Here is a 27,763-nt window from a genome sequence, read left to right on the forward strand (position 1 = left end):
AACTGTTACAGCCATTTAAACTTGCCAATAAATTTGCCAAATTTTGTTAAATGTGGGCAGTAAAGGTGGCCATGAACTATGAGATCTGCTCATTTGGCGAGGTCACCAAACGAGATGACCTTAACCTGAGATGCCCACCAAATGCAGGATGATATTGGTTAATCTGATTGTTCGGCCCTAGGGCCAATCAATGGGATTACAATGAAGGGTATAGGCACAGACGGGATGAAGACCACATTAACTAGCCCATGCGGCCCTTGATCACAAAAAAAATCAAACCTGCCCGATTGATATCTTGAATTATTTTATAATCGGGAGTCCATACATCTGATTTCCTAATCTTACTCTTTCTATCCCTTGGATGGAAAAGCAATCGATGTCCCCTCCATTACATGATGTCAAATGTTTAGTGATTTAGCTTTTTTCTGCTGCTCTGGGATTTCTAATCGGACTCATATGATCGCTTGCCCTTTCTTTCAATTTCCTACTTGTACACCCCATTTTATTGTTCCTGGCACTTCAAACATGTGATCAAATAGATCACAAATATGGTGTTACAGTTAGGGGCAGATTCACTAAGGGTCGAATTTCGAAGTAAAAAATACTTCGAAATTCGACCCTCGAATTGAAATCCTTCGACTTTGAATATCGAAGTCGAAGGATTTAGCGCTAAACGTTCGTTCGATCGATCGAACGATTTTTCGTTCGATCGAACGATTAAATCATTCGAATCGAACGATTCGAAGGATTTTAATCCAGCGATCGAAGGAAAATCCTTCGATCAAAAAAAGGTTAGCAAACCTATGGGGACCTTCCCCATAGGCTAACATTGACTTTGGTAGGTTTTACCTGCCGAAGTAGGGGGTCGAAGTTTTTTTTAAAGGGAAAGTACTTCGACTATCGAATGGTCGAATAGTCGAACGATTTTTCGTTCGATTCGTTCGATTTCGTTCGTATTCGAACGAATTTAACCAATTCGATGGTCGAAGTACCAAAAAAATACTTCGAAATTCGAATTTTTTTCATTCGAATCCTTCACTCGAGTTTAGTGAATCGGCCCCTTAATGTATCCTTTAATGTCAAATTCTTTACCTGTTACTGTCGACTTAAATTTCTTAGATACCTTCATATACTTGCATGTTATACATCTGCGGCTCCCACACCTATAGTTGCCTACTGATGTAAGTGGTCCAAAGTCCCATTTCTGACAATTCGTTTTAAAATGACTAGGCGATAGCATACCTGGATATGCAATATGTTTGAAATATGGGAAACACCTTTATTGGAGAATGGCCAATAGAATAAACAATTTTTATTAGAGAAGTGCTAACAGAAAGAATTAGTGACGGCTTTTACAGTTTATAATATAAATATATTTAAGGAACTGGCTATTTGTGCAAAACATTTATGGCATTGGTTATTTATATAACAGTGATTTATACATTTTTCTTAATGACTTTGCGATGTATACTAATTTAAGGGAAACTAAAATGAAACTTGAGCTGTTGATAAATGCTGTGAAAACGATACGATACGAATGCCCCATAGAGGCTAATCTGTGATTGGATATAGAGTACGTAGGGTTAATTCCCCTTTGATATTTGGTGTTAAGTAAAAATGGGAGGGATTACCTGGGTTTAAATTTTGTGTGGAACATGCTGTTGATAGAGACACCTCTTATCAGTTTAGTTGCTCTTTTCTGTACTTTATCTATTTCATTAATGTCCCTTATATATGTATATATAGTGATCATATCCCTCTTATATATTTATATATAGTGATCATATCCCCCTTATATATGTATATATAGTGATCATATCCCTCTTATATATTTATATATAGTGATCATATCCCCTTATATATTTATATATAGTGATCATATCCCTCTTATATATTTATATATAGTGATCATATCCCTCTTATATATTTATATATAGTGATCATATCCCCCTTATATATTTATATATAGTGATCATATCCCTCTTATTTATTTATATATAGTGATCATATCCCCCTTATATATTTATATATAGTGATCATATCCCCCTTATATATTTATAAATAGTGATCATATCCCCCTTATATATTCATATATAGTGATCATATCCCCCTTATATATTTATATAAAGTGATCATATCCCCTTATATATTTATAAATAGTGATCATATCCCCCTTATATATTTATATATAGTGATCATATCCCCCTTATATATTTATATATAGTGATCATATCCCCCTTATATATTTATATAAAGTGATCATATCCCTCTTATATATTTATGTATAGTGATCATATCCCCCTTATATATTTATATATAGTGATCATATCCCCCTTATATATTTATATATAGTGATCATATCCCCCTTATATATTTATATATAGTGATCATATCCCTCTTATATATTTATATAAAGTGATCATATCCCCTTATATATTTATATATAGTGATCATATCCCCTTATATATTTATATATAGTGATCATATCCCCCTTATATATTTATATAAAGTGATCATATCCCCTTATATATTTATAAATAGTGATCATATCCCCCTTATATATTTATATATAGTGATCATATCCCCCTTATATATTTATATATAGTGATCATATCCCCTTATATATTTATATATAGTGATCATATCCCCCTTATATATTTATATAAAGTGGTCATATCCCCTTATATATTTATAAATAGTGATCATATCCCCCTTATATATTTATATATAGTGATCATATCCCCTTATATATTTATATATCTGATCATATCCCCCTTATATATTTATATATAGTGATCATATCCCCCTTATATATAGTGATCATATCCCCTTATATATTTATAAATAGTGATCATATCCCCCTTATATATTTATATATAGTGATCATATCCCCCTTATATATTTATATATAGTGATCATATCCCCCTTATATATTTATATAAAGTGATCATATCCCTCTTATATATTTATGTATAGTGATCATATACCCCTTATATATTTATATATAGTGATCATATCCCCCTTATATATTTATATATAGTGATCATATCCCCTTATATATTTATATATAGTGATCATATCCCCCTTATATATTTATATATAGTGATCATATCCCCTTATATATTTATATATAGTGATCATATCCTCCTTATATATTTATATATAGTGATCATATCCCCTTATATATTTATATATAGTGATCATATCCCCTTATATATTTATATATAGTGATCATATCCCCTTATATATTTATATATAGTGATCATATCCCCCTTATATATTTATATATAGTGATCATATCCCCCTTATATATTTATATATAGTGATCATATCCCTCTTATATATTTATATATAGTGATCATATCCCCCTTATATATTTATATATAGTGATCATATCTCCCTTATATATTTATATATAGTGATCATATCCCCTTATATATTTATATATAGTGATCATATACCCCTTATATATTTATATATAGTGATCATATCCCCCTTATATATTTATATATAGTGATCATATCCCTTTATATATTTATATATAGTGATCATATCCCCCTTATATATTTATATATAGTGATCATATCCCCTTATATATTTATATATAGTGATCATATCCTCCTTATATATTTATATATAGTGATCATATCCCCTTATATATTTATATATAGTGATCATATCCCCTTATATATTTATATATAGTGATCATATCCCCTTATATATTTATATATAGTGATCATATCCCCCTTATATATTTATATATAGTGATCATATCCCCCTTATATATTTATATATAGTGATCATATCCCCCTTATATATTTATATATAGTGATCATATCCCCTTATATATTTATATATAGTGATCATATCCCCCTTATATATTTATATATAGTGATCATATCTCCCTTATATATTTATATATAGTGATCATATCCCCTTATATATTTATATATAGTGATCATATTCCCCTTATATATTTATATATAGTGATCATATCCCCCTTAACTGTCTCTTCTCCAGTGTAACCAATCCCAACTTGTGTTTCCCCATAACTGATCCCTTCTATTCCCTTTCTCAGTGCTTTTCTGTGTATTCTCTTGCTTTCCATGAGAAGATCTATGAGAGCAGGAGACGTCTCTCTTGACATCAGAGAGAAAGTAATAAGAGGATAATTGATTGCACATATTTGTTGCATAATAATTACACATCCCCAGTGTGTCTAGTTATTTAATTATAGTGAAACTCCAGTTTATGATGTAGCCAATGACTATTATAAATACAGAACATTCATTGGTGCCTTGTTTCTCGGCACAGTGATGGCTACAGGCAGGGGCAGGCAGCAGTACAGTATATAACTCGGAGCCCATAGGGAGGCACAATACAGAGTTCTACACTGATACGGATTAACAGAGACCTGGGAAAGAGAGAGATTATTGTTAATATGAAGTGGCTGCAATGTTTCCTGCTCATTGGTGCAACATTCATCCTCTCCATCCAGTGTGACCCCATAGAAGAAAGTGACGCTGCAGACAATACATGGAAATGCTGCAACCAATGCCGGAGAGTATGTGATTGTGCAACACAAGCGGTAAGTCACTGCTGGAAATCCCATGCTCCATATTCAGATATAATACACAAAAGCCATGAATATCCTGTAAATTATATCCTTATAAACCGTGAGTAGTGATGTCATCAGTTATAAACGGTGAGTAGTGATGTCATTTCTGTCACATGACTCACTAAAATTTGTGTATTATAATAAATAAAGTACCCCCAGTTGTAAAATATGAGGAAATTACAACTCCTCAGTAACTTATAATATCCTTATATTTTACAAGAGGGGGTACTTTATTTACTATATATTGTATGATTTGTATTTGTTGCCTTAGCTTTCTTATATCTCTCACTCCTATGAATTGAAGTAATATAAACAAGCGTCTCAGTTAATCTGCTACTAATGGGGCGGTTTATTAGAATGTCCTATCCCTAGTAACTTTGCACTTGGTCTTCATTATTTTTTTTTTAAATTGTTTTTAAATAATTTGACTTCCCCTTCTACATTTTTTACAGCTTTCAAATGGGGGGGCGGGGTCACTGACCCCGGCAGATAAAAAAATGATTGTTCTGTGAGATTACAATTGTTTTGTTATTGTTACTTTTTATATCTTATCTTTCAAGGGTCAGGGTCCTTCTTATTCACATCCAGTCTCTCATTCAAGCTACTGCCAGGTTGCTAAGGTAAACTAGTCCTTAGCAACCAGATAGCTGCTGAAAAAGAGAGCTGGGTAGCTGCTGAACAAAAAGCTAAATAACTGGAAAAAAAAATCACAAAGAATAAAAACTTTAAATCCAGTTGTGAATTTTCTCAGAATATCATAGTCTACATACTAAAAGCAGAATTATTTAAAGGTGAACTACCCCATTAATTCCATGAGTCACTGAAATGCTCAGCTCTTGGTTTGGGAGAACATGTAGTCACTACATGGGGATTTGGGGAGAGACTGGGTACCTGACTCTCTATACTGGGGTTCCTCTACCTAAACAACAACTCTGGTGGACATTGTCTCCTTTAGAAGGAAAGAGGACTTTGTACCTTTGTGTTTCTCACTCTGTATGGAGTAGTGGGGTTTTTCCCGACCCGCACACGCCCGACACCCGCCCTTCCTCCACCCGCGTCCCCAGCCCGAGCCCGACTTCTGGATTCCTTTTATATCTTAGCTACCAATCAAGATATTGGCTTGTGTTTGAGGCCCTCCCAATAGCCTGTCCAACTAATATCTAGACAAAACTTGGCAAGATATCTATCAGTCAGATAAGAATGGTGAGGATGTTGATATGGCCCTCTCTCAATGGGCCCCTATGGTCCAATTATGATCCAGTCATTGGCCAGGGGGCAAAAATGATCAGATCATCCCGATTTGGTTCAGCACACAGTAGTATCTGTGTCTTTAAACACTCGGGGGCTGATTCACTAAGAGTCGAATATCGAGGGTTAATTAACCCTCGATATTCGACTGGGAATTGAAATCCTTCGACTTCGAATATCGAAGTCGAAGGATTTAGCGCAAATACTGCGATCGTACGATCAAAGGATTATTCCTTCAATCGAACAATTAAATCCTTCGAATTGAACGATTCGAAGGATTTAAATCCAACGATCGAAGGAATATCCTTCGATCAAAAAAAGTTAGGCAAGCCTATGGGGACCTTCCCCATAGGCTAACATTGGCTTCGGTAGCTTTTAGCTGCCGAACTAGGGGGTCGAAGTTTTTTTTAAAGAGACAGTACTTCGACTATCGAATGGTCGAATAGTCAAACGATTTTTACTTCGAATCCTTCGATTCGAAGTTGTAGTAGCAGTCGAAGGTCGAAGTAGCCCATTCGATGGTCGAAGTAGCCCAAAAAAAACTTCGAAATTCGAAGTTTTTTACCTTCGAATCCTTCACTCGAAGTTAGTGAATCGGCCCCTCAGTGTTTGTTACGTGATTTCTTTCTTATAACTGTGAAAAGATGAAAATAAGACGTATATAGTCATAAAATCACTATGTAACACACACTGGGGCTCATATATAAAGAGTGGGCAAATTTGCTTCTGGGCTGTAACCCTTGGCAACCAATCAGATGTTTTCTTTCAGTGCTAAACCTGCAGCTGGCTGAAAAAAGCTAATCACTGATTGGTTGCTATGGGTTACTGCCCAGGTGCAAATTTGCCCAGTGTTTATAAATGAGCCCCATTGAGTGTTTAAGGACACAGATACTACTGTGTAATAAAGAAACAAGCACTTCCCGTCACTGCACAGGTAGTATAGTAATATATATTTTGTCACAATAACAGATGTTGTAACGTTTTGTATAAACTTTTGTAGTGATGTCACTTATTGAAAGGGAGGGGCTTTCCTCCAGTGCACCTATATATACCTGTGTATCAATTTACTTGTTTGAGAGCACTTGAGAAAGGAGGCTGTGCCAACGAAACGTTGTGGGGATCTCAATAAATCATCAACCATTGACAGAAATGACATCACTACTCTCCATTTATAACGGATGACATCACTACTTATTGTTTATGACTGATGACATGGCTTTTGTGTATTAGAAGAATATGATTTTAAGGTTCTGCATGGCTCTTGTGTATTAAATATATATATATATATATATATATAATCTTTAGCCTGCTGTTCATTTGTCTATTATGTATATTTCCTTTACAGGCAATTAAAGAAGAAGAAATAAACTCACGAAAATCTCAAAAAAGAACCCCTCCACTGATTGGTATTGAAGGCTTTAATGTAGTTTTATGCTATCTCTGTTCTGAGAGTCGTTGTAGACCAAGGAAATAAAGACACATACGAATACTATGCACCTTACCTGGAGCTCCTTCTCTTGCTGCAATTCCTACATGACCCAGAAGAAGATGAGATTATTTTTACATGTTGACAACAATGTGGGTTGTGGGGCATTTCTATTCCAAGTTCCATGAAGGAGAGAAGAGGCAGGAGGGTTCACTGTGAGGATAAGACTGGCAGATCTTTAGGAACTTTTGTATCCTCCCTGGAGATGTACAGGGTTATATTGAAATAAAAAGAACATTTTTGGAATATTTTGTTCATTTTCTGAAGGATCGGATTTCTCAATGTAAGTTTGTAAGGGAGTAGATATAATTTACTAGGTATATATTTTGTGAATAGTTGTCATTGTTATTTGAGTCAATGATGTCACTGTGAGGAAGGAGATCCCCTTGAGGAGGTTCTAGACTCTAGAGCAGGGATCCCCAACCTTTTGAACTTGTGAGCAACATTCAGAAGTAAAAGGAGTTGGGGAGCAACAAAAGCATGAAAAATGTTCTTGGGGTGCCAAATAAGTGCTGTGATTGGCCATTTGGTAGCTCCATTTGGATTGTCAGCCTACATTGAGTCTCTGTTTGGCAGTGCACCTGTTTTTTATACAATCAAAACTTGTCTCCAAGCCTGGAATTCAATAATAAGCTCCGATTTGAGGACACTGGGAGCAACATCCAAGGGGTTAGAGAGCAACATGTTACTCACGAGCTACTGGTTGGGGATCCCTGCTCTAGAGTATGGTATCTTCTGAGACATTCAAGAAGGTATTTCCATAGGGAGGCTATATAAGGAGAAGGGCAGTGGCTGATATAAAGAAGATATGAGTAGACTATACCAGGGGGCCCAAGGTCTGTTGACTTAGAGAGGTACCAAGGGAAGTCTAGTAGAAAGGTTAGTTAGTCCTAGATCAGATTTGTAGTTGGTGAGAGATAAGGGTAGACCAGCTAGATGAGCAGCTGAATGAGAAGCAATGAATGAGTCAGTACCCTGGTGGTACCTCGCCAGTCAAGGACCCAGTGTATATGGAGTCAGGACTAAGTAGATCATGAAGTCATAAAGAAGCCCACCCTACCCAGGTTATCTTGTGTCAGAAACCTGGGAGCTGTAGATCCACCTGATCTGATGGAAGAATATTAAGAAGGTAGGGAGGAGGAGAGGGCAAAGCAGCCTGGAAACCCTTGTACTATATTTGATGATATTACTATTGGAGATTGTAGAAACTGTTCCACTGACTGTGACTAAAGCTCTTGCTGAATTCACTGTGTGTCCCTCCCGTTTATACTACAGTTCTGCCTTTGTACTTCTGGGACACTGTAGGTGCTACATTTGCTGCAATAATAATGGGGACTTGCCCTTTTGTGCTAATGGGATCCTAAGGGGCCTCCATTTATACTGCCAGGCCAATGTGGCTCTTGTTTATTAACAGTGGGCAAATGTTTCACCAGGGAAACCAGTAATACACAACAAGCAGCTGTAGGTTGGTCTTCATTTTCCTACATCAGCACAATATTGAAATGGACTCTGTAATGTATAGCTGAGGGTTAATGAGCTGAAAACTGGCCAATCACATTACAGCACATGACTGTATAGGCAGTTTAGAGGGTCATTTGGATTTACCTTTACAGCACTTTTTAAGTGAGCGAAGGACAGATAAAACACACTATCCATTGATACAGTTCTATGATGGAGCTCCCTCTGCTGCCCACGGAATGTAAGTGCAACTACATGAGAACTGACTGCCCATTGGCAGAGATAGAGCAGCCTGTGTATGGGGCAATACAAGAAACACACCCAGGTCTGTAGCACATAAACATTTTATTTGTTGTCATTCAGATAAATGTGTCATTATGACAGGGGTTACTTTCCCTTTATGGCATCTCCCTGGGGCTGGAAGAGAAGTCACAACTCACTATTTCCTGCGACTGTAATAAAGGAAAGGGAATGTTACACAGGTGGATAACAAAGTGATACAATACATAACTGTTATATGATGTACATTTAGCTCAGTCTCTTATATTAGGGCTCCTACCCCTCCATGTGTGTATCAGTCAGAGCTCAGTCATGGCTGCCATGTCCCATGAGCCTCTACACAACTCATCATCTTCCTAACAACCCTTATGCTATATACACCCCTAACCCTAACAGTATATACACCCCTAACCCTAACAGTATATACACCCCTAACCCTAACAGTATATACACCCCTAACCCTAACACTATATACACCCCTAACCCTAACAGTATATACACCCCTAACCCTAACACTATATACACCACTAACCCTAACAGTATATACACCCCTAACCCTAACAGTATATCCAGCCCTAAATCTAACAGTTTATACAGCCATAACCCTAACAGTATATACACCCCTAACCCTAACAGTATATTCACCCCTAACCCTAACAGTATATACACCCTTAACCCTAACAGTATATACACCCTTAACCCTAACACTATATACACCCCTAACCCTAACACTATATACAGCCCTAACAGTATATACAGCCCTAACCCTAACAGTATATACACCCTTAACCCTAACACTATATACACCACTAACCCTAACAGTATATACACCCCTAACCCTAACAGTATATACACCCTTAACCCTAACAGTATATACACCCTTAACCCTAACACTATATACACCCCTAACCCTAACAGTATATACACCCCTAACCCTAACAGTATATACACCCTTAACCCTAACAGTATATCTAACCCTAACAGTATATTCACCCCTAACCCTAACAGTATATTCACCCCTAACCCTAACAGTATATACACCTCTAACCCTAACAGTATATACACCCCTAACCCTAACAGTATATCTAACCCTAACAGTATATTCACCCCTAACCCTAACAGTATATTCACCCCTAACCCTAACAGTATATACACCTCTAACCCTAACAGTATATACACCCCTAACCCTAACAGTATATAGACCCCTAACCCTAACAGTATATCCACCCCTAACCCTAACAGTATATCCACCCCTAACCCTAACAGTATATACACCCCTAACCCTAACAGTATATACACCTCTAACCCTAACAGTATATACACCCCTAACCCTAACAGTATATAGACCCCTAACCCTAACAGTATATCCACCCCTAACCCTAATGGTATATACACCCCTAACCCTAACAGTACATACAGCCCTAACCCTAATGGTATATACACCCCTAACCCTAATGGTATATACACCCCTAACCCTAACAGTATATACACCCCTAACCCTAATGGTATATACACCCCTAACCCTAACAGTATATACACCCCTAACCCTAACAGTATATACACCCCTAACCCTAACAGTATATACACCCCTAACCCTAACAGTATATACACCCCTAACCCTAATGGTATATACACCCCTAACCCTAACAGTATATACACCCCTAACCCTAACAGTATATACACCCCTAACCCTAACAGTATATACACCCCTAACCCTAACAGTATATACACCCCTAACCCTAACAGTATATCCACCCCTAACCCTAACAGTATATCCACCCCTAACCCTAACAGTATATACACCCCTAACCCTAACAGTATATACACCCTTAACCCTAACAGTATATCTAACCCTATCCCTAACAGTATATACACCCCTAACCCTAACAGTATATACACCCCTAACCCTAACGGTATATACACCCCTAACCCTAACAGTATATACACCCCTAACCCTAACAGTATATCTAACCCTAACAGTATATACACCCCTAACCCTAACGGTATATACACCCCTAACCCTAACAGTATATCCACCCCTAACCCTAATGGTATATACACCCCTAACCCTAACAGTATATACACCCCTAACCCTAACAGTATATACACCCCTAACCCTAACAGTATATCCACCCCTAACCCTAATGGTATATACACCCCTAACCCTAATGGTATATACACCCCTAACCCTAACAGTATATACAGCCCTAACCCTAATGGTATATACACCCCTAACCCTAACAGTATATACACCCCTAACCCTAACAGTATATACACCCCTAACCCTAACAGTATATCCACCCCTAACCCTAACAGTATATACACCCCTAACCCTAACAGTATATACACCCCTAACCCTAACAGTATATCCACCCCTAACCCTAACAGTATATCCACCCCTAACCCTAACAGTATATCCACCCCTAACCCTAACAGTATATACACCCTTAACCCTAACAGTATATACACCCCTAACCCTAACAGTATATACACCCCTAACCCAAACAGTATATACACCCCTAACCCTAACAGTATATACACCCTTAACCCTAACAGTATATACACCCCTAACCCTAACAGTTTATACACCCCTAACCCTAACAGTATATACACCCCTAACCCTAACAGTATATACACCCTTAACCCTAACAGTATATCCACCCCTAACCCTAACAGTATATCCACCCCTAACCCTAACAGTATATCCACCCCTAACCCTAACAGTATATCCACCCCTAACCCTAACAGTATATACACCCCTAACCCTAACACTATATACACCCCTAACCCTAACACTATATACACCCCTAACCCTAACAGTATATACACCCCTAACCCTAACAGTATATACACCCCTAACCCTAACAGTATATACACCCCTAACCCTAACACTATATACACCCCTAACCCTAACAGTATATACACCCCTAACCCTAATGGTATATACACCCCTAACCCTAACACTATATACACCCCTAACCCTAACAGTATATTCACCCCTAACCCTAACAGTATATACACCCCTAACCCTAACAGTATATCCAACCCTAACCCTAACAATATATACACCCCTAACCCTAACAGTATATACACCCCTAATACTGACACACACACACACACAATACTGACACACACAATACTGACACACACACACAATACTGACACACACACAGACAATACTGACACACACACACACACAATACTGACACACACTGACACACACACAGACAATACTGACACACACACAGACAATACTGACACACACACAATACTTACACACACACACAATACTTACACACACACACAGACAATACTGACACACACACACTACTTACACACACACAATACTTACACACACACACACACACACACACACAATACTGACACACACACACACACACAATACTGACACACACACACACACACACAATACTTACACACACACAGACACACACACAATACTGACACACACACAATTCTTACACACACACAATACTGACACACACACACAATACTGACACACACACAGACACACACACAATACTTACACTAACTCCGGGCACTTCCGTATTTCACATCTCCTGCACCTTTCCACTGATACGATCTGCAAAGAATGAATATAAAGGGTAAGAAGAGTCCGGCCCAGTAATATCAGCACTTACTGCTCTCACTGTTCCCATTAGCTCATACTATAATCTCATTTCCATTGCTACTCACATCTATTCCTATTCACTTCTAATCAAAGCCCCTAAATAAGTCATTTTCTTCCATATATTCAGCTGAAATGAAGGTGATGATAACATGGGCAAGTGATATGAAGTACCTTTGTGCAGCAAACAAAATCGCAAGGCTCACAGGGACAATCTATTGGTTCATCATGTGGAAATTTAATAATTGCTGAGATGACAGTTGCAGAGACTACAAGAATCATCAGGATTCCCAGGTATTTCATGGTCAGTTCTGGCAGTTGGAGTCACTTGTGCTGCTCTGGTCCTGGATCAGTCTGGTGTCTCCCCAAATCCCCAGCCCCTTATATACAGCTCTGTCCTCTCCCCCCTCCCTCCTGTGTCCTCCATACAATCACTAACCTGTATATCTCAGCCTTAATTTAGATCAAATTATAGTTGTTACACAAGCTGGGGATAATTATATTGCTTTGTTTCATAAGACCGATGAATAAATATTAGTTTCTGTATTACCTTAATAGTATTATTAATAGTATCCTTAGTATTTTTTTACTTATTTTTTCCCCCCTTTAAAGGAATTCTGTCGTGAATTTTATGGTGTCGTTTTTATTGTTAAATTAGTCTATGTACATTGCAAATAATTCATTCTACCATTTAAAATGTTATTGTTGAACCAATAAATGTATTTTTGTAGGTATGTACAGTGTGTAGCCACCTCAGGTCACTGTGTCTGAATTTGTGCTTTCAGAAAGAGCCAGGACTTCAGAAAAGCCTCCTACTCAATGAACTGGAGGAGTCATGGAAGAACTTGGGGTTTTGCTAGTGAGCACTGTTCTTGTATCTACCACTAGGTGATCCATTGTTAGAACTGCAGGTGTTAGAGAGCTGGTATTTGGTTACCTTCCCATTATTATGCAACTTGCAACACAGCAGTAAAGAGTGACTAAGGCTTATCTATCAGAGCACAAGTCACATGGCTGAGGGCACCTGGGAAACTAAAGACATATTTAGAGCTACATTAGATTTCAAAATTAAATATAAAATAATCTGTTTGCTCTTTGGAAAATGGATTTAAATGCAGGAATCAGCTGGAGTGCCATTTACTGGTGCATTTTGTAAAAAGCAACAACATATTTTGCCATATTGTTCTACATCCATATCATATGTGGAGAGGCTGCCCCTGAATGTGATATAAGCCCTGCTCTAGTGAATAACCCGCAGGAGGGAATTGTAATGTTATAAGCCCCATATAAGTGACAGTCTTAGATCAGGATGAACTGCACAAAGATCCAGAAGGGACGGGAATCAGGGAACAAATACACAATATAAAAGATCCAAATAGTTCCACTACTGTAGCCAGGGCCGGCCTTAGGCCTATTGGACCAATTGGGCCCAAAAGGGCCCCGCACCTCTGGGGGCCCCGCACCACAGGGCAGCACAGATAATATTTCCCTCAGCACATGATGCTGCCTGGCCTGCCCCCAACTTTGAGAGTCCAGCCCATCCACAAATCCATAGGTCCAGCCCACCCCCAACTCTGATAAACCAGCCTATCCCCCAACTCCATAGGTCGAGCCTGCCCCCAACTCTCATAGGCCCAGCTTTCCTCCAACCTTGATAGGCCCTGCCTGCCCCCAATCCAACCAAGCCTGCTCCCAAGCTGAATCGGCCCAGCCCCAAACTAATTGGCCCAGTCCACTCTCCTATTTCCTCCCTCTCTCTCTTACCCTGTGTGCCCCTATTATGTTACCTTGTCTGCCCCTTTCCTTTCTATTTTGTGCCTGTATGCCCTTATTTTCCTAAATACTTGGTGTGTCAGTAGCCAGCAACACTTTGTCTAGGGGCCCAATTGGGCCCCACATTTGATAGGATCAGCCCTGACTGTAGCCAGACATTTTGCTACAAGTACAAATAGATCCCACATTTTCTTTTGTGTAACTGATATAGAGAAGATCTCTCCACATATTAGAGGTGGGAGCATTTTAGACAAACTTCTAAAAGAAGAAGCAAAGTGGATATTCTTTTTGGAAACTAGACAGCCACTTGGAATGAACCTGGAATACAATGTCTCCTGCTAAATCAATAAATATTACTTTAAATACCAACTTAATATCTGATCTTTGTCACCCTCTTTAAAGTATATTTATGCTATTTAAGTGCCCTATCTTTTTGCAAAAATATCTGTTTTTATCTCTTTAACTTTTGTACTCGAAATGCTATGTATAAATTAATCGTTGGTTGTACCTAATCTATAACGATGTTTTCGATTGGTCATTTAAAACATTTTACCCATTAGTCCATTTCCAATCACTACCTTTTTGGATTGACTGTTGGATACATGTTTGTGATTGGTCCTTTTTCATTTAAATATGAGACCATGGTCTAATGCTTATTCAGCCTGTGACTAAGTGCCCCTAAGGTACAAAACGCATAAGGCTTTGCTGTGATGTTTTTTGCTTTAATAAATACTTTTTACTAAATCAATTTACAGACTGGGGTCTGGTAGGTGCCAGCCCTTTATTATCTAATTCCAGAAGGGACGGGCTGTACAAGGAGGAATGGGCAGGGTTCATATGTACAAAGACTTGGGATTTTCCCCACTTGTTGGTTAAGGAACTGAATACTGATCACTTACCGTAACAAGGAGCCGAGTGACTATATATAACTCATACCAGAACTCATGAATATGGAAGAGCAACAAGTCACTTTTCTGGTGATATAACCACTTCCCGCACTCACAATTTGCATGAGGTTATATGATAAATTAATTGTAATTGTTAATTGCTTTTTAAATGAACCTCAAATAAAGATCTCTAAAAAACGTCAAGTAAAGATGATTTTTCTTTCTGGTAAATTAGGTTAAAAATTATGATGATAAACCAGATATAGGACTTATAATACCAAACCAGGCAGATATCACCTGAGGGGGATTCTATTAAATTGAATAGTCGGAAGTAAATCATCATTATATAAATACTCATCACTTCTCCCCATATCTGTACATTATATTATCATGGGTAGGGGCACATGTTGCTCCCATTAAAGTTCCTGGAATGTGCCGATAAAACGAGTCATTTATTACTTAACTATTTTATGTTCTGAGACAGTATCCAGTTGTCTCCAGCCCCTTCCCTTTATGTATTTGTGTAAGTGTTCTGTTGGTAAAGGAACCCTAGGGGGCTTCTAGAACAATTCGTACTCCTTCTGGTCTTCACATCACCTTTTATTAAGGGCCCAGAAACAGTGTCGGACTGGGACACCAGGGGCCCACCCAAAAACCTTAGACCAGGGGTCACTCTCACTACTATTATTCTTCATCTCCTCAATCAACCTCTATTCTTCTAGTCTGTTTTCTTTACATACTATAATCTATTATTCCATCTATTTAGCCTCTTTGTTCTCATAGAAATAGGGAATGGCCATGAAATAGGCCAAAAGTTTAAAAGCATGAGGGGCCACTGACACCGGGGCCCACTGGGAGTTTTCCTGGTATCCCTGTGGGCCATTCGACACTGCCCAGAAATGGACTTGTTTGACTTCAGCCATCAGACTAGTGGAAAAGTAAGAAACGACTAGAAAACAGCAGCTAAACGTAACTGAGCCCAGTGAGTCTTCTGTATCATCTCATCAGCCCATCTCTGATCTTCTCCATGTTCCTTATTCTCAGGCCACAATCAGAAGTAGTACATGCTGCTCCCCTTATACACCATGACGCATTTCATGCAGTGTCGGACTGGGATGCCAGGGGCCCACCAGAAAACCTTAGGTTGAGGGCCCACTTTCCAAACTATTATACCTCCTCTCCTCACTCAACCTCTTAATTCTCATGGTCTCTTTTCTCTACATACTATACTCTATTCTTCCATTATTAAACCTCTCTATTCCCATAAAGAAATAGGGAATGACCTTGAAATAGGCCAAATTGTTAGAAGCAAGAGGCCCACTGACACCTTGGCCCACCGGGAGTTTTCCTGGTATCCCGATGGGCCAGTCCGACACTGATTTCATTCCAGAGCTGCTATATATACTCTGTGCTTTTTCTGTCTATATTCATGCAAATTATTTTCACACATTTAGTGAGTGAGCCCATAAAGTATAGAATATTTGAAGCAAGTGGTGTTGGATAAGGAGTCATATAATTATATTTATATGGGAGCCCAAATGCACAATTTGTGTTAAAGGGAATTGGTCATTAATCAGCTACACGTTCGGCCGAGGGTATTGGGGGGGGCTTATCTGTTTTGGATACACTGAGCCTGGTGTCTAACAGTGCTGGGCACATGGTGCAGAGGACATTAGCAGTCATTAAATCTCCAGCCACTGTTTTTCATCCATCAGGCATTTGCACATTTTTAAAGAAACTGCCGCAAAAATTCACCGGAGAAAATTTCCCTGTGGCAAAAAAAGTTGCGATCGTGAAAATTGTCGAGTATAAAAATATTTTGACACCTTGATTTCAATGCGTTTCGCCAATTGTTCAGCTTTTCGCTAATTTTTTGGGAGTTCCATGAATTTTTCATCAAAGTGAAACTGGACAGATTTACTCAACACTTATCCTGGGATGGCAAAGGAATTCCTATTGCTGTACATTTGAGCTACAAGTCTAACAAGGGGAAGTAACATGAGAAACCCAAAGCCATAGTGATTGAAATGGAGAGGAACATCTTCCTGTAAGGCGAATACTTTAACGGAAGTCTTTGACTCACATGATACCTCAGTTTCTTTATTGGGTGGGTCTCAAGGATCACTGGCTCCAAACCCAGAAGAAATAAATGAGGGGGATCAGGGACAATCATGCCCAATTTGCCGCCTGAGACGGCCATTGTTTTTGCCGCCCCCTGCCTCCCCACCGCACTCACCTTCAGCGCCGGACGGGGGTCGGGGGGTCCACGTCGCTAGTGCAGAGAGCGCAATTGCACTGCCTTAATACCAAAAATAAAAGTTAAATTCTCCCATAAGGCATTCTGGGCGGAGACATGCAAATCACTTCTTTATGTCCCTTTGGCTGTTTCTAATTGATGGAACTATCTGGTGATGTGAACAATTTATTATTGGATTCCCTGGATGTAGAGAGTTGAGTCCTGAAGCGGTCCGGGGACCATGCAGGTTGCAGGTAGCAGTTTCAGGAGCGGTTCGGCAGTTCTCCTGGTTTGCAGGGCAGGGTCGGGTCGTGGATCTTCTGTATAGCAAGTTTTACTCCTTTTTTTCTGATCACGCCTACTTCCAATGATGTCACTTCCAGTTTACAATGACAGCATTTCCTGTTTCTTGATGGTCAGAGGGTTGCGGATAAGGTGCTTGCGGGTAGGGTTGGGTAGCGGGTCCAAGCGGGTAAGTTTGCGGGTTGCGGGTCGTGTTTGGGTTCTTACAAATTGGTTCCGAGCAGGACTCTATGAGAGAGTCACTACACCCCCATCATGTGTCTCAATAGAACTACTAGAGGATGGTACAATGGATGGAACACAAATAAAGTTTGAAATTGCACCTATATAACAACTATTTCCAATGAGGATTTTTTTAAATACAGATAAGAGGTACGGAAATGGGGTCCAATGTGAACCCTTCCTATGCAAATATTTTTATGAACCAGTTCGAAAAAAGATTTGTTCATACCAATGGGTTGTTTAAGATTTACTGTACAAAATACACAATATTGATGATATATTTGCATATATAACATAAAGATCAGTTAGCAATCTGTAATCCTGCTTGTATACCTTTGTATCTAAAAAGGGAATCTGCTGGATAAAAGTCAAAGAAAACCTGATATAAGGGAGTACATTCCTGAACAAATGCCTCTAGGGTCCACAGGGCCCCGTCGCCCTGTGGACCCTAGAGGCATTACTGCTAAAGGGCTTTGGTTGCCTTGGGCTTTTACAGAAGCACAAAACATCATGTACAAAGTTTCTAGCTACTTCAGTTAAAGGGGAACTCCGGTTTCCAAACTAAAATTTGATAAAGAGGCCACATAACACAGAAACCCCTAATATACCCATCACAGTTACCTGTTTCTTCAAAAAGTATAAATAAATGTCATTTTCTATGCTGAAATCAAGTTGTGTAACAGTTCTTCTCTTTCTGCATCATTTGGAATCCTGGCAGGGAAGGAGGGACTAAACACTGACGTTACAAATTGTAACAACTTCTCCACAGTTTACAGACAGCATGCAGGAACTACATAACCCACAATGCTTTGCACTGTGATGTTCCTTTTCTTATTGAAATCACATGTGCAGGGAATTGTGGGGACAGATGGCTGTTGATACAAAGTAACAGTAGTCAGCCAGCTCAGCAAAGTAGTCAGACAGATCAGCAGGAGAGCAAGGGGCTAGGCTTAGGGGACTGTCAAAACCGTTAAAAACCATGAAAAGTCTGAATATTTTTTAATTGATGTATATTGCAAAGTTGCTTGAAATTGTGTTTACTTTAAGCTTTAGTTCTCCTTTAAGAAGGGGTTGGATGGTGTTTAGCAAGTGAGGGAATACAGGGATATGGGAGATAGCTCATAGTACAAGTTGATCCAGGGACTGGTCCCATTGCCATTTTGGAGTCGGGAAGGAATTTTTTTTTTGGAGAGGCTTCAGATGGGTTTTTTTTCGCCTTCGTCTGGATAAACTGGCAGTAAGGCAGGTTCTATACAGACTTAAAAGGTTGAACTTGATGAACATGTGTTTTTTTTCAACCTAACTTACTATGTAACTATGTTACATACATCTGACCTTTATATACCCACTGAATGTAAATTGCGAACATAAGTACATTAGCACATTTTTGCACTAAGGAAGTTCCACTGGAGAAATACGTCATCAAGTTTTTGTGCCAATGAAACAGCACCGATAAATGTTCTCTTGCTGAGATGTAATTTAGCATTTGACCAATACGTGATGCCTGAAATAGCTGCGCAAAGTATGGACGGAGATTGCTTAAAAGAAAATTTGCATACAAGTGAATGTGCCACTATACCTCACAAATGGAAGTAACAAAAGGAAAATGTCAGAATTAAAGGTCCAATATTTTTTAGTATTATTGAAGCAGTATCTGTCTGTCCCTTCCTGCACTGCTGGATAGGACTTTTGAAAAGAAGTCAACTTCCCCCTCAAGCCCAAACTCAGATTCCATTAATGCCTTCCAAGTGTTTTTGTGGGTCTGTTAATCACCTGCTTTGCAACATTTTTTCAGGGGTAGGTCAGTGCTTATAAGGAGATGGAAATTCAAGGGCACTATCCCACCTTCTAATGCAAACCAGTTCAGGTGATAGACAAATGTGATTATATAAGTATTAGTAAGTTTGTTGTATATGTCACACAGTATTATATATACTTGCAGTGCATTCCATTATGTATACTGTATAATATCTATCTATCTATCTATCTATCTATCTATCTATCTATCTATCTATCTATCTATCAATCTATCTATCTAATCATCTATCTATGTATCTATCTATCTATGTATCTATCTATCTATCTATCTATCTATCATCTATCTATCTATCTATCATCTATCTATCTATCTATCTATCTATCTATCTATCTATCTATCTATCTATCTATCTATCTATCTATCTATCTATCAATCTATCTATCTAATCATCTATCTATCTATCTATCTATCTATCTAATCATCTATCTATCTATCTATCTATCTATCTATCTATCTATCTATCTATCTATCTATCTATCTATCTATCTATCTATCTATCTATCTATCAATCTATCAATCTATCTATCTAATCATCTATCTATCTATCTATCTATCTATCTATCTATCTATCTATCTATCTATCTATCTATCTATCTATCTATCTATCTATCTATCTATCTATCTATCTATCTATCTATCTATCTATCAATCTATCTATCTAATCATCTATCTATCTATCTATCTATCTATCTATCTATCTATCTATCTATCATCTATCTATCTATCTATCTATCTATCTATCTATCTATCTATCTATCTATCTATCAGTACCCACATTAAAACTTCACTATTAATTACTTCACTTAAAATACCACAACAGACAGGGCTGTGCCCATACCTCAAACCACAGAAAGTGACAGACTCACTGCATTGAATAGTAATAAGCGACTTCCGGTTATGGCGCCGAGAGGGAAGGAGCGCAGAGGGTAGAGCTCCGTCTTACCGCCAGCCTAATCTTGCAATTCATAGTTGGGAATTCCCTATCCATGTTCCTATCGACCCTTGCTGGCTTGAGACGTGCTAAGTGTGAGAACACACGCATGCGTCCTGTTCGGCGCAGGCGCGGGCGCGTTAATGCGCGTCGGTGTCTGACGCGGGAGCTGGCGACGGTCGCGGGCGCGGAGGCGCCGGTCGCGGGCGCAAGGACGTAGGCGGAAACACCTATGATGGACGTGCTGGCGTCAGTTCCGCGACGTCACCGCAGTGACGTCAGTTTGGAGCCAAATTATCTGTATTTAAACCCAAACCAGTCTGTGATGCATTGCCTGGTTATTAGGTTGTTTGAACTGAAACCCTAGCGTCTTGAACTTCTTGGATTCCTGATTACCGACCTTTGCCTGAACCCGGATTTGATTACTGCCGCCTGTCTCGACCTTCTTGCCTGTCTCACCGTTTACGAATATTGCTGCCTGCCTTCTGACCTCGGATCTCCTGACTACGCCTTCGCCTAATCCCTTGTACTTCGCTATCGTCTAACTGGCTACTCTCCACAACCCTGCTCCTTGTTCCACTCATTATCTTCTGCTTCAGCTCCTTCTACGACTGGATTATACTGGTGAGTCTGACACTAAGTGCATGACTTGTACTTAATGCATCGAACGGATTGTGAGGCGGGTCTGTGATGGAAGATATGCTGCGTTCATGTTAAGATCGGCGGTGAGCATTTCACATTGAGCCGGACCCAATTGTTTTCTCTCTATGCGATATTGCAGGGGATTTTTGACTGAAACGCTTTATTAAATCCCTTCACATACTAAGCTTTGGGATAGGAGCGGCTTTACTGGAGAGATTTGATTTTTACCTCAGTCTGTGTGAGGCGGCGGCCATTTTACCTTCACTTATCTTCTCTGATAATGCCAGCTATGGCTTTATTAAGCTTTTATGGTTTCAAGTTGGAGTACTAAATTGACCTTTCTACAAGATTGGGGAGCATAATAACTTCCTCATAGAATATATACATCTACGTGCTGGTCATTACAAAGGGCCTATATTCCCTCAGCTTGGGAAGTGTGGTGGCCATTTTATTCTCTCTCACAAGGCTGGTTTTCGACTCCTATGATGTGTGTCTTGAAGTCATAATTCTATAATGTCTTCGCTTGGGATTTCAGATTAATCCCATCTTATTTGCTGGACGTTAGTGAGCTGTTTTGAAATTTATATTCTCTCTCTGCAAAACTTGGATATTTTTCAAAGACTAGGGATGTCGCGGACTGTTCGCCCGCAAACTAATTCGCGCAAACATCGGCCGTTCGCGTCCGCCGAATGTTCGCGAACGTCGCTCGACGTTCGCCAATTTGGGTTCGCCTTAGCTGGCGCTTATTTTTGCCCTCTCACCCCAGACCCGCAGATACATGGCAGCCAATCAGGAAGCTCTCCCTCCTGGACCACCCCCACACCCCCTGGACCACTCCCCTTCCATATATAAACTGAAGCCCTGCAGCGTTTTTTCATTCTGCCTGTGTGTGCTTGGAAGAGCTAGTGTAGGGAGAGAGCTGTTAGTGATTTGAGGGACAGTTGACTGGTGTACTGCTCCTCCTAGTAGTTCACCACTACCAGCACCAACCAGAGTCAAAATTGTTACAAAGTATCTTATTTGCACCTGTTAGCTGTTCTGAGCTCTCTGCCAAAAGCCAATTAAGTTAGAAACTGTTTTTTTCTGGCTGTTCTGTGCAGAGAAAAGAGGGACTTTCCAGTACAAAAGAGGGACAGGGGGTTGAGTGGTCAAAAGAGGGACAGTTGGGAGGTATGCAAGTGCCACCTAGCTGTGTGAGCTTTTTCACATTCTGTCTAAATAACAATAATAATTCCGTGTCCGTAAACATCACCTGAGTGATGTTTTTACAGCAGCAATAATATATTCCGTATCCACTACTGTATACGTTGCCCTTGCAGGCATTGTTTGCCCAGTCTTTAACCAAGTGCCACCTAGCTGTGTGAGCTTTTTCACATTCCGTGTCCAGAAACATCACCTGAGTGACGTAGTGTGATTTCTGCCCTTTACAGCACAAAACGCAGCGCTGTGTCAACAATGTATTTTTCAGATAAATTTTTGCCCTTGATCCCCCTCTGGCATGGCACTGTCCAGGTCGTTGCACCCTTTAAACAACTTTAAAATCATTTTTCTGGCCAGAAATGTCTTTTCTAGCTTTTAAAATTCGCCTTCCCATTGAAGTCTATGGGGTTGGCGACGTTCGCGAACCGTTCGCATTTTTGGACGCAAGTTCGCGAATATGTTCGCGAACATTTTTTCCGCCGTTCGCTACATCCCTATCAAAGACTACTAGTTTATTCGTGATTTTACTCGCAGGCTAGATTTGATCTTTCTGTTGTCAGATTTCTCAGTAAGTTTTTAGAAAAAGTAAAAATAAATAAAAATTAAAGAAAATCTTAAAAAAAAAGAAAAGAAAAAAAAACAACAAAAAAACAAACAAACAAAAAAAAGGATGGAAAAAGTGAATGGGAAAACCTCAGAGAAAAAGGGAAGACCTAATAAAAGTTCAGAGGTTAACCATCATTATGGAAGCTCTAACCAAGCCATTGCCAGTCAAAGTGGTTTTTCCAGTGATGATTACATATCTATTGCCAAGGAAGTAGCAAAATTAGTTAACCCGTCTACTGAAGCTTCCATCAAGTCATCCATTAATAAAGCTATTGAGAATTTAAAGGATAAGGATATCTCAGAAACTCTCACTTCCCATGTTGATCATATTAAAGATCTTCAAGTAGCTATTTCTGATATTCAAGAGGATTCTATTACCACTTCTAGACATATGAAAGATATGGAGAAAAAAGTTTTTGACTTTTTGACAATTCAAAGTTGATGATTTAGAAAATAGAGCAAGGAGAAACAACCTAAAATTTATTTATAAATAAATTTATTTATTATTTTTTATTTTAATATGTTTATATAGTGAATAAAGCACCCCCTCTTGTTAAATATAGGGATATTATAAGTTACCGAGGAGTTTCATGACCACATAAAAGTACGAGGCCGAAGGCCGAGTGTTTTTATACAGGTCATGGAACTCCGAGGTAACTTCTAATATCCTCATATTTTACAACTGGGGTACTTTATTTATTATAATACACACGTTTCAGTGAGTCATGTGACTGAAATGACATCAGAACTCACCGTTTATAACTGATGACATCAGAACTCACCGTTTATAAGGATATAATTTATAGGATATTCATGGCTTTTGTGTATTATATATAAATAACATTATGTTTTAGCACTCTTGGAAGAAGCCGGATTTCAGCTGCCAATTTGATTTTAAAGAGGATTTTAACGCAAACGGAATACTTTATGCTTGTGAGTGTAATTTTATCTATTATTAAAATGTATCTACGCTTCTACACATGCCGCTTTTTTATTGCCCATGAAGGAGAGAGAGAAAAAGAGAAGAGGGTCTGATAAGAAGACGGAACCTTGATTGTGACGTGCTTATACTAGATGCTGTTTGTGAGTACAATATACCACCGGGAACCTTATGGATTACAATGTGGGTATTTGACACATCACACCTTCCACCCATAACGAAATACAGGTTTGATGTGCTGTTTATTAACCCTTCACCATAGTTAATGAAATGCTCTGGGGTGCACCTATTAAAAACAATATCAAAACACTTGTATGGTGGTGTTTTTACCAAAAATATTACACTACATATTTTTTCAGTTTTTTCCCCCTCAAATTAATTTTTGAGGTGTGCAGCGATATTTTTTGAAATTTAGTAGCTCAGTGTACCAAGAGACATGTGACTGGGATTATACTTACATTGATATCCACCATCTAATGAACCATAGTATTTAGTCTGAGAGATTCCCATTAGTATGAATGAGAGGTGCCAAAAAGAGGCCGTTGTTGGAACCACATGTGAGTCCTGTAACCCAAGAGAAATACTGAGTAAATATTACTGTGCTATTTATACTCATTGCTACAGTTCCAGAGATATCCCAGATATTGATGTAGAACATTTCAGTGGAACAGGGACAATAATTAATATGAATCCCGTCTCCTGACTGAGGAAACCCAGAGTGTGAGAGGCACAATAATAATAACAAATACACAGTGTGAAGGTTTAAAGCAAATAAAGGTTTAGATTTATTGTGATAGGTCAGTAGTCTATGAGAAACTGTATTACTGCATGAAGAAGACACAGCACATTAGGTGCATTTACTATAACCACATACACAAGTGATAAATAACTAATACATCAACAATCAATCCCTTTAGTGATCATTTAGGAAGCGATTGTGCCCAAAAAAAGGTAATTTTTCCGCAGTTCTCTTTCCTCCTCAGCATTGGTTACTATTTCTGTTACATTAATCTGTATATCTCCCAACTTTACATCCTGAGTATTTACCTACTTTATTTCTCATATAAACACTCTGCTGATCCTATAGTCAGTATTTATATATATACATCTGAATGTGTTACTGCAGCTCTGTGGGGCTCATTTTGCCTTGGGGGCAGGATACAGTCTGTAGTCAAAATAGTCAGCACAACCTTATTAAATCTTCTTACTTTCTTTATGTTGGTGCAGGTTCTCCAGTGGCCACTTCCCACCAGCAAATACAGCCAAAGTACCATATGAACAGCACCACAATTTTTGTAAAAGTTAAAATGGCTTTATTGCTCAAGTGTCGGGCATTACGGCAACATTTCAGGCCTCATTTGGCCCTTTTTCAAGCTCAAAAAAGGGCCAAATGAGGCCTGAAACGTTGCGGTAATGCTCGAAACTTGAGCAATAAAGCCATTTTAACTTTTACAAAAATTGTGGTGCTGTTCATTAGGGATGTAGCGAACGTCGGAAAAAAAGTTCGCGAACATATTCGCGAACTTGCGCAAAAATGCGAGCGGTTCGCGAACGGTTCGCGAACCCCATAGACTTCAATGGGAAGGCGAACTTTAACATCTAGAAAAGACATTTCTGGCCAGAAAAATGATTTTAAAGTTGTTTAAAGGGTGCAACGACCTGGACAGTGGCATGCCAGAGGGGGATCAAGGGCAAAAATGTATCTGAAAAATCTGCCTGTGTGTGCTTGGAAGAGATAGTGTAGGGGGAGAGCTGTTAGTGATTTCAGGGACAGATGATAGTAAGTTTGCTGGCTAGTAATCTGCTTGATACTGCTCTGTATTGGAGGGACAGAAGTCTGCAGGGATTTGAGGGACATTTTAGCTTAGGTAGCTTTGCTGGCTAGTAATCTACTGTTCTCTTTAAACAACTGCCATACGTTGACCTTGTAGGCATTGTTTGCCCAGTTTTTTTGGACGCAGCCACTGAAGCACAGTTGCCATAAAAAATATGCCATATAAATGCTGAAAATAGTAATTTTTCGCCATACGTTGACCTTGTAGACATTGTTTGCCCAGTTTTTTTGGTTGCAGCCACTGAAGCACAGTTGCCAGAAAAAATATGCCATATAAATGCTGAAAATAGTCATTTTTTGCCATACGTTGACCTTGTAGGCATTGTTTGCCCAGTTTTTTTGGCCGCAGCCACTGAAGCACAGAGGCCAGAAAAAATATGCCATATAAATGCTGAAAATAGTCATTTTTTTGGTCGCAGCCACTGAAGCACAGTTGCCAGAAAAATTATGCCATATAAATGCTGAAAATATGCATTTTTTTGGTTGCAGCCACTGAAGCACAGAGGCCAGAAAAATTATGCCATATAAATGCTGAAAATATAAATTTTTTTGGTTGCAGCCACTGAAGCACAGAGGCCAGAAAAATTATGCCATATAAATGCAGAAAATATGCATTTTTTTGGTCGCAGCCACTGAAGCACAGTTGCCAGAAAAATTATGCCATATAAATGCTGAAAATATAAATTTTTTTGGTTGCAGCCACTGAAGCACAGAGGCCAGAAAAATTATGCCATATAAATGCTGAAAATATGCATTTTTTTGGTCGCAGCCACTGAAGCACAGTTGCCAGAAAAATTATGCCATATAAATGCTGAAAATATGCATTTTTTTGGTTGCAGCCACTGAAGCACAGAGGCCAGAAAAATTATGCCATATAAATGCAGAAAATATGCATTTTTTTGGACGCAGCCACTGAAGCACAGTTGCCAGAAAAAATATGCCATATAAATGCTGAAAATAGTCATTTTTTGCCATACGTTGACCTTGTAGACATTGTTTGCCCAGTTTTTTTGGTTGCAGCCACTGAAGCACAGAGGCCAGAAAAAATTAAACCAGTAGGGTTTGCACCCTAGTTTGTAACGGTGGCGGAGGGAGGAGGAGGACGCTAAAGGACAGCTGTGTGTGGAGTCATGAGGCTTGAAGAGAAGGACAGCTGCATAGAAGTCAGAACAAGTCTTCCGGCGTGCAGTAACCCTCCGAGATCCACCCCTCATTCATTTTAATAAAGGTCAGGTAATCGACACTTTTGTGACCTAGGCGAGTTCTCTTCTCAGTTACAATCCCTCCTGCTGCACTGAAGGTCCTTTCTGAGAGCACACTTGAGGCTGGGCAAGACAAGAGGTTCATGGCAAATTGTGACAGCTCTGGCCACAGATCAAGCCTGCGCACCCAGTAGTCCAGGGGTTCATCGCTCCTCAGAGTGTCGATATCTGCAGTTAATGCCAGGTAGTCCGCTACCTGCCGGTCGAGGCGTTCTTTGAGGGTGGATCCAGAAGGGTTGTGGCGCTGCCTTGGACAGAAAAACATTTGCATGTCTGACGTTACAGACTGGCCAAAGGGCTTTGTCCTTGCAGGTGTGCTCGTGGCAGGATTACTGGCACCTCTGCCCCTGGAATGTTGATGAGTTCCTGA

General features: G+C 39.2%; 2 long non-coding RNA genes across 2 annotated transcripts; one reads left to right on the forward strand and one right to left on the reverse strand.

The window, feature by feature from the left end:
* Positions 1-4,017: 4,017 nt before the first annotated feature.
* LOC108718682 lies at positions 4,018-7,598 on the forward strand. Its single transcript, XR_001936047.2, has 2 exons — positions 4,018-4,588; positions 7,212-7,598. It is a non-coding gene; the product is annotated as an uncharacterized LOC108718682 (long non-coding RNA).
* Positions 7,599-9,138: 1,540 nt separating this feature from the next.
* LOC121394848 lies at positions 9,139-13,108 on the reverse strand. The gene is made up of 3 exons (XR_005962035.1): positions 12,913-13,108; positions 12,638-12,693; positions 9,139-9,262 (listed from the first exon to the last, which is right to left on the reverse strand). It is a non-coding gene; the product is annotated as an uncharacterized LOC121394848 (long non-coding RNA).
* Positions 13,109-27,763: the final 14,655 nt, after the last annotated feature.

The sequence above is a fragment of the Xenopus laevis genome, chromosome 6L, assembly GCF_017654675.1.
Source record: "Xenopus laevis strain J_2021 chromosome 6L, Xenopus_laevis_v10.1, whole genome shotgun sequence".
In the NCBI taxonomy this organism is placed as follows: domain Eukaryota; kingdom Metazoa; phylum Chordata; class Amphibia; order Anura; family Pipidae; genus Xenopus; species Xenopus laevis.